Source organism: Bos indicus, chromosome 8, assembly GCF_029378745.1.
Source record: "Bos indicus isolate NIAB-ARS_2022 breed Sahiwal x Tharparkar chromosome 8, NIAB-ARS_B.indTharparkar_mat_pri_1.0, whole genome shotgun sequence".
NCBI lineage: Eukaryota > Metazoa > Chordata > Mammalia > Artiodactyla > Bovidae > Bos > Bos indicus.
The window spans coordinates 54,037,462-54,052,580 of NC_091767.1; the positions used below are offsets into that span (position 1 = coordinate 54,037,462).

At 40.1% G+C, this 15,119-nt stretch overlaps 1 long non-coding RNA gene across 1 annotated transcript; it reads left to right on the forward strand.

The window, feature by feature from the left end:
• The first annotated feature begins 10,713 nt into the window (after positions 1 to 10,713).
• On the forward strand, positions 10,714 to 13,286 carry LOC139184552 (uncharacterized). The gene is made up of 2 exons (XR_011568077.1): positions 10,714 to 10,922; positions 12,568 to 13,286. It is a non-coding gene; the product is annotated as an uncharacterized lncRNA (long non-coding RNA).
• The last annotated feature ends 1,833 nt before the right edge of the window (positions 13,287 to 15,119 follow it).

Sequence of the window (15,119 nt, forward strand, 5' to 3'; positions counted from 1 at the left end):
TAACTGTAAGAAAATTGACCCTAAGTGTAAACATGGGGGCTAAACCCCAACAGCCTAGCATAACATAAAACTAGGGATCAGCAAACCATAACCAGCAGACTAAATCCTGCCTATCACCTGTTTTTATAAATAAAGTTTTATTGGAACACAGGCCTTCCTGTTCACTTGTATGTTGCCTATGGCTGCTTTCACGCCATGATAGCATAGAGAGTCACTGTGACAAAAAACCTACAGACAACCAAGTACAGAATATTTACTCTCTATCTTATGCAGAGGTTGCCAGGCTCTGTCATAGAGCACTGACATCTGAACAGTCTACATCCACACTTCTTATCAGTTCTCCCTTATTTCCTGTTTGCTTTCCTTTATTATCAAAGGTTATCTCCCACTTTTCAAAAGTTTGCTTTACACCATTTCTCTTTTATGAAAGACCTACACTAGCACCTGCTTTCTCTAACCAAAAGAAACCCAAAGAGGATTTTCGCTTTTACCAAGGAAAAAAAAAAAAAGCAAAAATAGTATAGTGTTTGTCTTGCAGGAAGCCCTTATAGGAGAGGAAGGAACCCTGAGCGGTGTGAGTGGCACCACCAAGCTCCTTCCCTGGAAACTTCCCTCAGCATCTCGGCGTCAAGCCACCATAGCCTTGAACTGTGTCTATAAGCATCTGTGCTTTATCTGGATTTGCTCTGTGTATCTGTTAGCAAGATGTGTCATAAGGTAACTGCTTCTTTGCTTTGTATCATTTCAGCCTAGGAAGGTTTCAGGGGAATCTGCATTTGGATCACAGGGGAAACCTGTATTATCTATCACGGGGTACCCAACCCGCCTGCCAGTGCAAGAGACATAAGAGACGCAGGTTCAATCCCTGGGTCAGGAAGATTCCCTGGAGAAGGAAATGGCAACTACTCCAGTATTCTTGCCCGAAGAATCCCATGGACAGAGGAGCCTGGTGGGCTACAGTCCATAGAGTCACAAAGAGTAGTACACAACGAAGCAACTTAGCACGCATACACATTTACCCAAGGCCTAGGTATAACTTCAGGGGAGAGAGCGGACTTGACCCTAAGATCCAGGAGAAAAACTTTACCTGAACCATTCCTACTTTAACAAATGCAGCTACTACAAATGGAGGAAGAGGAGAAAAGGAATAGTTACAGCAGAGAATCTAATAAAAAATTTGCTGCTCTTATTAAACAATTCATTTAACTTCCCCCTTTTTTGTGACAAGGACTGACTGCTACATTTATACTACATTTGCCTGCCATTTTGCCAAAGAGTCTCAATTAGGCACAAATAACAAAACAAATTCTGGGTAGTTTAATCAGAAAGGGATGATGGAAGAAGGCAAAGTTTTCATGATATTGTGATAGTATTACAGCCCAGAAACAAGGAATATCCAAATTCCTTACAGAATTCCTAATGGAGAGAACCAAATAGGTGGAATAATAGGCAAAAGGCAAAGACATTATTACTTTTTAAATCATTAACAAGATAGACAATGCAAGGTTCTCTCATTGACTCTATGTTCAAAAATATGGCTAGGGTGATCTGAGTAAGTCCTCCTACTCCTCTACATGTGAACAACACAATTGTATTTGCAGAGAAAAGGATGGTCTGTACCCTGGCCCATTTACATGCACAACCTCAAGGAACAGAAGAAGATGAAGAACAGTGTTTTATATCCTTGCACCACGGTTGAAATTTAGGACCAGATAATTCTTTGTTGGGAAGAGGGGTGTGCTTTGGAGGATGTTTAGCAGCATCTCTGACCTCTACCCATAAAATAATATCACACATCCACTCCCAGATGTGACAACTAAAAATATCTTCAGACACTGATAAATGTTGTGGGGGGCGGGGGCGGATGGGGAGAGGAGGGGTGGGCAAAATCCTCCTGGTTGGGAACCGCTGGAGAAGAGAATGGCTGGTCTGTCTCTGGGAAGCAGACTCTGCTTTGTTTTGAGATAGTAAGACAAGAGGAGACACACAGGGTTGCAGATTTAAAAGTGCAATAACCCTACCCATAAGTAAACAAGAAAACAAACAAAAAGAGCCAGTACCTGCCTGGGGTTCTTATGATGCTGATTAACGACTCTGTCCTTCTCAAGGAACCAGGAACAGGTGGACAGAGGAAACTTACATGTCCCCTCCCCTTCATTTTTGATTGCCTCTCATTACCTCAGGATGGCACATGGAGACTAAGGTCGCTGATGGTGGGCTCCACGCACACAGGGTGTGATGGTTAATTCTGTGTGTCAACTTGATCAGACTAAGGAATGTCCAGATAGTTGGTAAAACATTATTACTGGGTATATCTGTGAAGGCATCTCTGGCAGAGATGAGCATTTGAATAGACCAAGTAAAGGACACTGTCTCCACCAAAGTAGGTGGGCATCTACCAATCCATTGAGGGTTTGAAAAGAAGAAAAATGTGGAGCAAGGGCAAATTTGCTCTCTTGCTTGAGATGGAATGTCTGTCCTCTCCTGCCCTTGAACATGAATGCTCCTAGTTCTCAGACCATTTGACTCAGATGAAACACCATTGGCTCCCCCGGTTCCCAGGCCTTCAGGTTTCAAATGGAATTATACAACCAGATTCCTGATTCTGCAGCTTGCAGAGGGCAGACTAGGGGCCTTCTCAGCCTCCATAATCTTGTGAAGCAGAGTCTCACATAAGTCTTTATACACATATATTCAATATGTCCTATTAATTTTGTTTCTCTGGAGAACCCTAATACACAAGGCGAAGGGGAAAGTTTATAGGACACTAAAAAAGCCCAGGCAAATGAGGACAAGTTGGTTACTTCATCAAAGGTGAGTAATACTTTAAAGTACTGAGGTCCTCCTGGAACTTGGAGGAGTCCTCGCAATATTAATTACTTTATCACTTCTCCTTAGAACCCTCCTAGAATTAGCTTAGCTACGCTGCCCAAAGCCTCCAAAATGGGTACAATAATATATTAACTTAAAGCCTAACAGGATTCTTCAATTCACTTTCTATTTTCCATTGTCTATGCACAATCAAGGGTTTTTCCAGGTGGTGCTAGTGGTAAAGAACCCGCTTGCCAATGCAGAAGACATAAGAGACGCAGGTTGATTCCTAGATGGGGAACCTAGGGGCAACTCACTCCAGTATTCTTGCCTGGAGAATCCCATGGTCAGAGGAGCCTGGAGGGCTACAGTCCATAAGATTGTAAAGAGTCGGACACAGCTGAAGTGACTTAGCACGCATGCAGGCATAATCATGATGTTTAAGCCAGTTCACCAGAGTTTGTAACACAAATCTAAGGAAAACAATAAAGAATATGCCAAACTTGAAACATGTGAATTGTCTCCCATTTAATTTACTAGAGAGAAGGTGGATCCTAAAACAAATTCACCCTCCTTTTGTTGAAATTAAAGTCTGAAAGAAATTACAGTCCATTATTCTCATCATCCTCGTTTCGTATTTTGTTCACTCACATGGAGTCTCAATTCCTTTTTTCACAGCTGTGGCCTGTAACATCCTCCATGGGATGGGTGGAGCTCCCACAAACTGCTCTAAAATTGGATTAATCCAAACCCACTTGTCTCACCGCTCTGGCTTTCAGAAGTTCATAGGGTTAGTAGAACATACATGAACATCAACGAATCAATCTACCTCTACAAAGTACATATGAATATCTAGTATATTCTAATATTTCTAAGCCAAGTTATTTCTCTAGATCCCAGCATATGGTATAATCCAGACTGCACTGCTGTTGGAAGTCAAAGAACATAGCAGAGACTTAATGATTTCTGAGGGGAGACCAAGAAACAGGAGAGAGAAAATAGAAGACATCCTTCATATTCTTCTGGTTCTGACTATAAGACTGATGCCTAGTTTTATGAGACAATCATATTCCTCTTTGAGTTTTGAAACAAACTTGAATCCTGGAGGCACAGTATTTGGGCACAAGCTTTTAAATTTCCTTTGCAGCTCTTAGATTTTTAATAATCTCATTGAATTTTTTTCTATGTGTTAACGTAATAGGGGCTTTAATTTCTCCATAAATGTTTGTTTGAAACAAAATCACCTTCCATACAAAACTTCAGTCACACTTCAACACAACTGAACCTACAAGCTTAGCTCACATCTATGATTTGAGCTTATGAAATGAACAAACTAGAAGCTGTGTGAGGCCATTTCCTGGTGGAGACTATGATGGTGAGGGGCCAGAGTAGTGGATTCCAGGACCTAAGGACAAGCCACATGAATCCAAAACTGAATTCCACAGTGATTTTCTTTTCCTTGGATCCTCTTCAAAGTAGCATGAAGAGGAACCAGATTTGGAACTACCATTCTAGAGCCACGTACCCATGCCAAGTACCAAGAATTAAAATTCCAAATGTTTCACAAATTAGTGTTCTCTAGTCCTCAGAAATCCAATGGTTTTTATAGTTTAAAATACTGTCCCACAGTCATAGCTGAGTAATACAATGAAGAGAAACACGAGCTCTGGTAACAACAATGACAAACTACATAGTACCTAAAACAGCTGTAAACTGAAGCTCTGTTTGTCTTGAGATGAGTATTTTCTGACTCCAAAAGTACCTCTGTTCCTTAAAATCGAATTCTCCTATTAAGTCATGATGTCAGCTGGCCCAGGTGCACAAAGAACCTCAGCCTTCCTGTATGGTGCTGCTGCTGCTCTCTACTCACTAAGCGGTGCCCAACTCTTTGCAACTCCATGGATTGTAATCTGCCAGGCTCCTCTGTCCATGGGACTTCCCAGGCAAGAATACTGGAGTGGGAACCATTCCCTTCTCCAGGGGATCTTCCTGACCCAGGGATCAAACCCGCATCTCCTGTATTGGCAGGCAGATTCTTTACCACTGAGCCACCTGGGAAGCCCCTTCCTCTCTGGTACTTTGGCATAAATACCAGTTTTTCTGTAGATATCCACATGAGCACACATTGGGTATCATTAAGTACTGGTTTGAGATGCTATTATTACTGCCAAGTATCCAACAATCCTGCCCAGATGCTCATCTCTTCTCCTTGTAGGATTTCAAGTCATATGTATGCAAGAAGAATAACCAAGTGGGAAACATAGCCTTTATTAATGACAAGAACCATACACAACCATAGACCTATGTCATTGTATTGCAGGCCTGAAGATATGCCACCATAATTCAAAAATCCCTAGGGATTTCTGGAAGAAGCAAAACAGAGGGAATGCACTTATAGCAAAACCCAACAGAACTGAACAATTCTAAACCTGATATGAGATAAAGGGAAATATTTATAAGAACCCTGAAATACACTCAAGCTCAAAAATAGGTTGAAAAAAGTTGTTCAAGGAAAAATTAGCTAAACTCAACAAACAGAACTAATCCTCATAGATGTCAATACAGGGAACATAAGAAGAATAGAGTTGGTAACCTGAGAGAGATTTGGTAGGATATTCTTCAAGCAAAAATTTTGCTGTGAATAATAAGCCCTTAGGAATTTTACTGAAATACAAAACTAAGTTTAATCGAGGGCTGAACAATAGCATGGACCCTATGAAGGTAAAATCAATGGGCTGGAATATCAATCACATTATTCTTGCATAACATGCAAAAGAAGAGAGAAGAAAGGTATTAGAAAACAAGATAAAAGTCACAGAAGTATTTCTCTGGGTCTCTAACGTCTCAGCTTCAGGAGAAGAATTGAATGAAGAACAGAAGAAGTTCACTGTGTTGGAAAATGCTTAAATATTCAGATGAGAAGACTCCATCTACCAGATGATGACCAAGAAAAATAATTTTTAAAATACCTACCAAAGTCCTACCTATAAAAATTTCAAGTATAAAATGAATATACTAAATTATCTAGAGAGAATAAAAAAGTATAACAGAGAAAGAATCAGATTGACTTAAAACTTTCCATTTGAAATACAGGAAAGGGACTCCCCTGGTGGTCCAGTGGTTAAGAATCCACCTGTAAAAGCAGGGGACATGGGTTTGATCCCTGGTCCAAAAAGATCCCACATGACATGGGGTAACTAAGCCTGTGTGCTGCAACCACTGAAGCTTATTTCATTTAACTGAAATAAATAGTATGTAATATCTATAAAGGAGGGTGCAAAATATATATAGGAGATTTATAATTTTAAAGAATAAGCAGCGGGGACTTCCCTGGCAGTCCAGTGGTTAAGACTTCATCTTCCATTGCAGGGGGTGTGGATTTGATCCCTGATCAGGGAGCTAAGATTGCACATGCCTGGCAGCCAAAAAACCAAAACATAAAAAAAGAAGCAACATTGTAACAAATTCAATAAAGACTTAACAAATGGTCCACATTAAAAAAAAAAAAAGTAAATAAAAAGAATAAATGGAAAGGCATTCTCTACATTCTCTGCCACACCATTGCCAGGCTATCATATTCGATTCTCTTCTAGCAGGTAATGTCAACAGCAGAGGGGGTATCTTTGTAGCTTCCTCTCAGGTTCTAGACCCAAGAAAAGATCAAGGGACTAATGAGGTAAAGAACTGTTTAACGACATGGCATTTTGTGCTAATCTGCCCCTGTACCCTTCCTTTTGTCTCTAAGTGGTTAACCAAAGGTGTTGAATAAGATAAGGGCTGACCTCATGTCATACTAGGACAAATAGAAACAAATTATGTGGGACTCACAAAAGCATATGGTGAAATACAATTTTCTTCAGTATACAGGGAGGTGTTAACAAACACATAAACACATTTTACTATTTGTTTTTAACATTAACTTTCACTAGTACCAATGTAAGGGTCCTTTATTGTTGCTATCTGATAAAACAGGCTTCTGAGATGCCATTTTGACTTGTGTCCTGAGAAAAGAGCTCAGGAGTAGTGCTGTAGCACGTGCCCCCCCTCCTCCCCCCTCCAAATAGCCCTGAGAATATTTGTGATTAGGCCTCCTGGAATGGATAATTTCCATTTCTATTCTTGACATTTATTCCTAAATTATCAGTGTGGGGAAGGTGGTACATAAACTGCTTCTGGACTTATCTACTATTAATTTTGGACCTTTGAATAGGAGATGTTTTTAAAAGTCACATCTCCACCTGTGATCTGGAGACACAGAGAATAAGCTAAAAAGTAGACTGTACCTGACTCACAATTTCCAATGCTGTGAAAAGGAGAGGCCACATCAACAGGATAGAGCACAGAAAGGAAAACAGTCTCCTGGGAGCAATTCTGAGACTCATTAATGTACCCTATTATTGATTCCGCAATAGAACCAGCAGCAGTCGTCCTAGCTTCCCATTGGGAGGCAAATAATTACTTGCTGGGAAAGGTAATTCAAATGGGGTTCTTATAGAAAGCAAATAAGCATATGTAAGTCACACTATCAGATAAAAGAATATCCTTGGAACAAAAGAAATAAAGTGCAGAATGAAAGAATGTAGGCTACAACAACATAAAATTTCCCTATTTCCCCCTGCTAGTTTTCTCCTCCCAATTTCTAAAACACCTCTAGACTAAAAAAACAGAAGTGACAAGCGTCATGACTCAGATTAATATAAAATGAAACCCTGTTTGTGCCTGCAAATACATAAAATGAAACACATAAGATTACAAAGAATATCGGTAATACTGAAATGCAATGGTCAAAGTATTAAAATAACATTTATGGTAATGTAAGTGCTGCATATTATTAACCAAAAAAAACAATATCTAACAGCTGATCTACTACCAAAATTTTATAGTAAATTATATTACAAGGTATCTGCAACGACTGTAATGTGATGTGCACAACAGAATCTCTACCCTGAGTCCCCTGACACATTTCTTCCACCGTCAGTATAAGGGTTAACATGTCTATTTTTGATGCATGGCCCCTTGAGAAGAAGAAGTATTGAGAAGATCCCAGACCATTTTAGTGCCTCCCTTGAGGGTCTCTGAATCTAAGGATGGAGGGAAGCTCTGATTCTGGAGTTGTATCAGTACAACCAACCTTAAGAGGTTCCTTGAGACCACTCATAAAATAAGCCTTGAGTCCCTTTCAACCCATTTTTCAAAGTTCTGTACTTAAATATTGCCACTGAATTTTAAAACTCTTGCAACTTGGGTTGGGTAACTGGACTTGCACGGTGATTTCCCTTCTGATAACTAGCACCACATGGAAAGCAAACTAGAGTCTTCAATGCCAGCCTTCGAGAAGTTTAGGGTTGGGGGAGTGCTAAGTAAACCCTTTTGAGGATATCCCCCATCCATGACATAGTTGCTGGTTAGAGACAGGATGTTGAGGCAATGGGCATGCCTGTATCATTTCCAGGGCCTTATGTCTGCCTTGGTGCTCAAATCTTAACTCTATTATTAAGTCTTATTGGAGTGTTGCTATCAATGACCCCTTTTCTTCTTCAGCCTTGATTAGTTCTCACTAATCACAGAATTCAGGCAACTCTAGGGGTTATTGGTGAAACCTAATAATTTCTGGCTATAATCTTCTCCCATTCTGACCTAATCTTATTTCTTCAAGCAGGGCTCCCCTGTTCATCATTAATGGCCAATTGTAGACATAGCTCCAGCATGGACTAGTTATTAGATTTTCCCTTTCATGTTGATGCACAGTTATGATTTCAATTGATTGCCAATAAGTTATACAACCCACTCTGCAGGGCCCAGAATATAGAAATAGTTAATGTAGAATATAGAATGTAGAAATATAGTTAATCTAGAATATAGAAAGAGTTAATCTAGACTATAGAAAGAGTACAGAGAACAGGTCAATGGCAGGTGCTTGGAACAATGGCTCTCAAACTCGACTGCCTGTTATGATCACCTGTGGAGTCTTTGAAAAATGTTGAGTCCTTGGAAAACAGTATGGAGGTTCCTAAAAAAACACTAAAAATAGAACTACCATACGATCCCACAATTCCATTCCTGGGTATGTATCTGAAAAAAACAAAACACTAATTTGAAAACAGACATGTACCCCAATGTTCACAGCAGCATAATTTACATTAGCCAGGATATGAAAGCAACCTAACTGGCCATCAACAGATAAATAGATAAAGAAGATGTGGTACGTATGTGTGTGTGTGTGTGTGTGTGTATACATATATAATATATATATATGTATAATGAAATATTATTCAGCCATAAAAAGAATGAACTTCTGCCATTTGCAACAATGTGGATGGATGCAGAGCCTATTAAATGAAACAAGTCAGACAGAGAAAGACAAATGCTATCTGTTATCACTTACATGTGAAATCTTAAAATTAAAATGAATGAGTAAAGCAAAAGAAAAATAAATTCAGAGACATAGAGAACTAACTAGTGGTTACCAGCAGAAAGAGGGAAAGGGGAGGAGCAAGATAGTTATAGGGGATTAAGAGATACAAACAACTATGTATAAAAATAAATATGCAACAAGGATATATTGTACAGCACAGGGAAACATAGCCATTGTTTTTTATACTTCAAACAGAAAATAATGTATTAAAACATTGAATTGTAATATATACCTGAAACTAATATTGTAAATCAACTATACTTCAATTTTTTAAAACAGTAAGAAAAATGTTGTGTCCAGAACATATCCCTATCAAGTAAATCTGAATATGTGGAACAGGACCCAAGCATTATTACATAATTATCACAACTATGAAAAAAAATAAAATGATTATCTCAGTATCTCTTTGGGTGATATGACTACTCATTGCTCTTTAATTTTCTAAGTTTCTTTGCAATTTTAGCTTTCTGTCATAACTATGTATGGCTTTTATGATATGTAAATGATTAATCCATTTTTGATTTAATAACATTCAAATAGGAATAGAGTTGCAAGGCTTCATATTGTTACTGAAATGCAGATCTGTGTACCTGATGCACAATGAGGCCAAATGATACCAAAACATTGGGGTTTGGAACAGAGAAAGGTTCATTGCAAGTCCCACAAGGAGATGAGTGACTCATGCCTTAAAAAACCCCAAACTCCCCAAAAGCTTTCAGCAAAGCCCTTCTATAGGAAAGGTGAGGGAGGGGTGTGGTTAGTTGTTGCAAACTTCTTGGTGTCAGATTCTTTGTTCCTGAGGTCATGTCATGGTCAGGTAATGACATTTCTGTAAATCTCTACCAAACAAACATTATTCTCTGTTCTGACAAGGAAGGGTGAGGTCCCAAGGCACAGACCTTTCACCCTCTAAGGTCCCAATCCTGATTTAAGAGGAAGCAGAGCTAGTTGGGAGCTCCCTCAGGGCCAGTTGCCCAGATTCTGTCAGCTGTCATCACTGAGGGAGCCAGGCACCCAACCCAACTGGCCCTCAGTGTCCTCAGGCCACCCAAAGAGGGGAAGACCAGGTCCCACAGATTGTGGGACAAGGCAGATGCCACTGCTATTAAGTTGCAGAGACCAAGATGGAGGAGAGGTTCACCACTGCCTCAAGGCCCAGCCCAAGGCTAGTGGGTGGCCTTGGTGAGGGCTCTAAAGCCTTGCAGGACACAGCTCCAAGCCTGTTCACTGGGCACCCCAGCTCACCCACTGGCCTAGGGCCAGATGAGCTGGAGGGCCTTGGAGATAAGGCCGGGATCTGCCTCAACCTCACTCTCCACCTCACAACCATCACTTAACTGTTGTCTCAATCCCCTCACTAACTGTCCTTTTTTAACAGTTGGATGCTTGTGGGCGGCACCCACTGCTGCACTAGCAGGCCCACTAATGGGTGGCTCATTGACAGTTGGTTGTCAGTGGGCGGGGCCCACTAAGGTACCAACCAATGACTAAGCAGGACCAATGGTTTAGTAACAGGGCGTAACGATGCATGACAATGGCTGCTGTGTTAAGAGCCTAAGAGCAGAATTCACTGCGCTCTGTTACATACAGACTGCCTACTCAGGCAGACTGCCTCTGTGATTGGTTGCAGAGGTGGGGATGGGAGAGAGGTTCACTGCTGCTTTAAGGCTTGGGCCAAGGCCAGTGGATGACCTTGGTGAGGATCTTGGAGCCGTGCAAGACACAGCACCTAGCATGTTCCCTTGGGCCCCCAACTCATCCCAGAGAGAAGGCCAGGACCGCATCTTACTCCACTGCCCGCCTAATGACCACTGCTCTACCAAATGTTGTCTGAATGACCGACTAACGGTCGCTCATTGGCTGCTGGTCGCTTGGAGGAGGGGCCACGGCAGGCCTAACCAATAGCTGGGCAGGACCATTAATAGTCATGTGGTAATCGTTGCTTGGTTATGCGGAGGTGAGGGACTGGCCTGTGGGGTAACTGGTGCATACCAACGGGGTCGTGCTATGGGATGCGAATGGCTGTGTTCTGTTAAAATCTTATAGAAAGACAAAAAAATGCCCTGCTCTGAGAAGTACGGGGAAAGGTGATGAGCAAAGAGAGTGGGAGAATCTGAAATAACTTGCTTTTTTCATATAACTTGAGTTTTTCAGTCAAGCACGTGACAACATTACAGGTTGTAACCTGGAGTTTATGAACTTTGGTCAGTCCTACAATCTCCAGAAATTGAGTGGAAGTACTGAGTTTCTGTGAATGTCTTTCTGGTAAAAGATATTCAATGAGTTAAGCAGATTTTCAAGGAGACTCACAACTCCACTGCTTCAGATTCTTGGTGTCTGAAGGTGTGATGTAAGAATCACCTGCATGGGAAATACCATGGGTTTTTGTTAAAATGCAGTTTTAAGTTCTACTCCAGGCCCACTGATTTAGAAATGTTCAGATAAATAAGATACTTTTTTAAAAATTAAAAGTAAGTTTCAATTATTCAATGGGTCATACTAAAAAAAGAAAAAATTTAGTTACTGTTACCTATAACCACAAGGATAAATCTTAAAAGTATTATGCTAAATGAAAAAAGCCAGACACAAATGGTTATGTAATATATGATTCTACTTACATGACATAGGGGAAGAGGTAAGCTTATAATGATGGAAATCTGATCAATGTTTCTCAGGGACAGAGGGTGAGTGAGGGATTGATTAAAAAGGGAAATGGAGAAATTTGGGGGGGTGATGAAAACATTCTATGTCTTAAGTACGGTAGTAGTTACATCATGTATACATTCGTAAAAATTCATAGATGTATATACCTAAAAGGGGAAATTTTATGTGTGTAAATTATATCAATAAAGCTAATTTAAAAAAATTAATTTCATCTGAAATTAAAATTTTGGCATATATTTTAGTTTACTGAATCTGTCATTCCTGTCTGATACTGAAATGAAAAAACTCCTTTTTTAAAAGGAACCTCCAGTAATTTGTAGCTATAGCATACACAGATGTTTCATGACTTCAATGCTAGAGCTCTTCTGTGAACTTAATACTATACCACCAATCACCGGACAAACAAGATTGTATCATTTGTTTACAATGGCCTGGGTAACTCTGGTCCCCACCTAAAGTGGATTTTTATAGTTATTAGAAGCAACCATGTGCTTTATACCATAGGCTGCCCAGTTTTGCAATGTATAGTGGCTAGCAGGAGGAAATTTTTGTTTTGATCATTTCAGCCTGGCAGTTTCAGAGAGTGCTGATGCCTCTTTGTGGGCTGAAACCAGGAAGTCTGGTTGAAAAGTTGCTAATGAAAAGGCAGTAAGGCAGTGTTTTCCTTTCTGTTTCAGAAAAGGACCTGCAAACACGAATAACCATCCTTTTGCTGAGGGAACATTGCCACCTAGCAACAGAATCAAGGCTCCAGACCAAGGATGCATTCCAGCTACACATTTTCAAGTGCACGGAGTTGCAAGTTTGGCTTTTAGTTGCTTTCCACTTAGCATTTAGGGTCTGTATGCTTTCCACAGAAAGCAAGGGGAAAAAGTCATTAACCAGTAGAACCTAGGTTTGTGAAAAGCAAGAGGAAAAGATCTTTTTAGTTTTTTTTAAAAAAAGACAGTAATATAAATAAGACTAGATTCCCTTTAGTAAGCACTAGTATGAGGAAAAAATATGCAAAACTAAATAAACTACATTGAAAGAAACTTCTTCCTGCCAAAAGCTTATGTGTATGAAATTCACATTTATTTTGCAATGAATAAATGTTCAAGTTTCTGATGTATACAAAAGGCTGAATAAAAATGATCAGAAATTAATACATAGAATCTTATATATAAAAACAGCATTACTTGGAAGCATTAAGCTTGGCTCCCACTTGAAATTCCAGGATTAAGAAAACGTTTCTCTCAAATCTAGCTAATCCCGCAGTCTCCAAACTTATGCCTACAAAATTCACTACGTCTCCTGCCATGTGTGTTTCTAATATAGGAAACAAATCTTGTCATCAGAGATGAGAAACTAGTCAGAATTTCCCAAGCATTTGATGTGGGCTTTTTTTTTTTTTTTTTTTTGACAAATAGTAACTCCTGGCTTAGCACAACCAATTTTTTAATAAATATGTTCTTGTGACCTGTAGCAACAAAGATTATATTGCTGTAATAAATATTTACTGTCCTTTATTTGATGCTAAAGAATCATGATTCCAAGGTAGTGTGTGGTCTTACAGTTAGTTACTAAGTATGGATATGTTTTATAAATTTGTATAACCTCCATCAATGAGATTATTTCATATAGAAAAAAATTTTGAATTTTCAATCAAAGCAGTCACCTCTTTCTTATGGCAAACTTATAATGGGTCATACATAGAACTACAAACACATAAAGGAGAGAAGAGTATCATTATGTCCATTTTACAGGTGAAAAAACTGAAGCTTGGAGGGCATAAGTACTTTGGCTGAGACCACACAGCTAGCAAGTGTCAGAAACCACACTTCAGGTGAGGGTGGGATGATTTGAGAGAATAGCATTGAAACATGTATATTACCATATGTAAAACAGATGGCGAGTGCAAATTCACTGTATGAGGTAGGGCTCCCAAAGCTGGTGCTCTGGGACAATACAGAGGGATAGGGTGAGGAGGGAGGTGGGAAGGGGGGATTCAGGATGTGGGGGGGAACACATGTAGACCTGTGACAGATTTGTTGATGTATGGCAAAAACCATCACAATATTGTAATCATCCTGCAATTAAATAAATTAAAAAAAAAAACACATTTCAATGCCACTGGCTGGAACTCCAGAGGATGAGAGTTCCTTACTAGCAAGGCAGTAAAAACTTGAAATACTTGGCTACATCTCTACTTAAGCCAGGCTGAAGCAGGTAATGCCTACATACCTAGTCAATCTTCTTCAGGTTGTGTCCTAAAAGAAGGATAGTTGAACTCCAAAGAAACCCACAGCCAGATCTCAAGGACATCTATCCTACCAGAGAAGGCTCCAGCTGTCTCAGGTAGGGTACTGGACACTGGGTAGTGTCCCAGTAATCAAATGCTATCCTAAATCAACTACCTAAAACCTGATGGATTAAAAGACCAACCATATTTCTTCTGCTCACAGATCTGCAATTTGGACAGAGATCAATGGAGACAGCTCATCTCGGCACCAACTGGTATATAGCTCAAAGGCTGGCACTGAAGTCATTGAGGGCCTCTTCACTTACATGACTGGTGATTAATACTAGCTGTGGGCTGGAACTTTAGCTGTGGCTGCCAGTCAGAATACCTATATGTGACCTCGTGTGTCCAGGGCTTCCTCACAAAATGGTAGCTGGGTTCCAAAGGTGAGCATTCTTAAAGTTTCAGATAGAAGTTGGAGTGCCTCTTATGACAACTTTAGAAATCACTTAAGCTCACTGTTTTGCATTGAACTGTGTCCCTTCAAAAGACATGTTCAAGTTCTAACCCCCAGTACCTGCGAATGTGATGTTACTGGGAAATTGGGTCTTTGCAGAGGCAATAAAATTAAAATGAGCTCATATTAGGTTAGGCCCTAATCCAGTGACTTGTGCTCTTAGAAGAAGAGGGGAATTTGGAGATGGGACACATAAGGAAGAATGCCTTATGTAACAACAGCAGAGAATGAAATTATGCATCTACCAACTAAAGAATGCCAAGGATCTCTGGCAAACACCAGAAGCTAAGAGGCATGGACAGATTTTCCCTTGTGTTAGTCTCTCAGTCATGTCTGACTCTTTGCAATCCCATAGACTGTAGCCCATCAGATTCCTCTGTCCATGGAATTTCCCAGGCAAGACTACTGGAAGGGGCAGCCATTTCCTTCTCCAGGAGATCTTCCCAACCCAGGGATTGAACCCAGGTCTCCTGAACTGCACGCAGATTGTT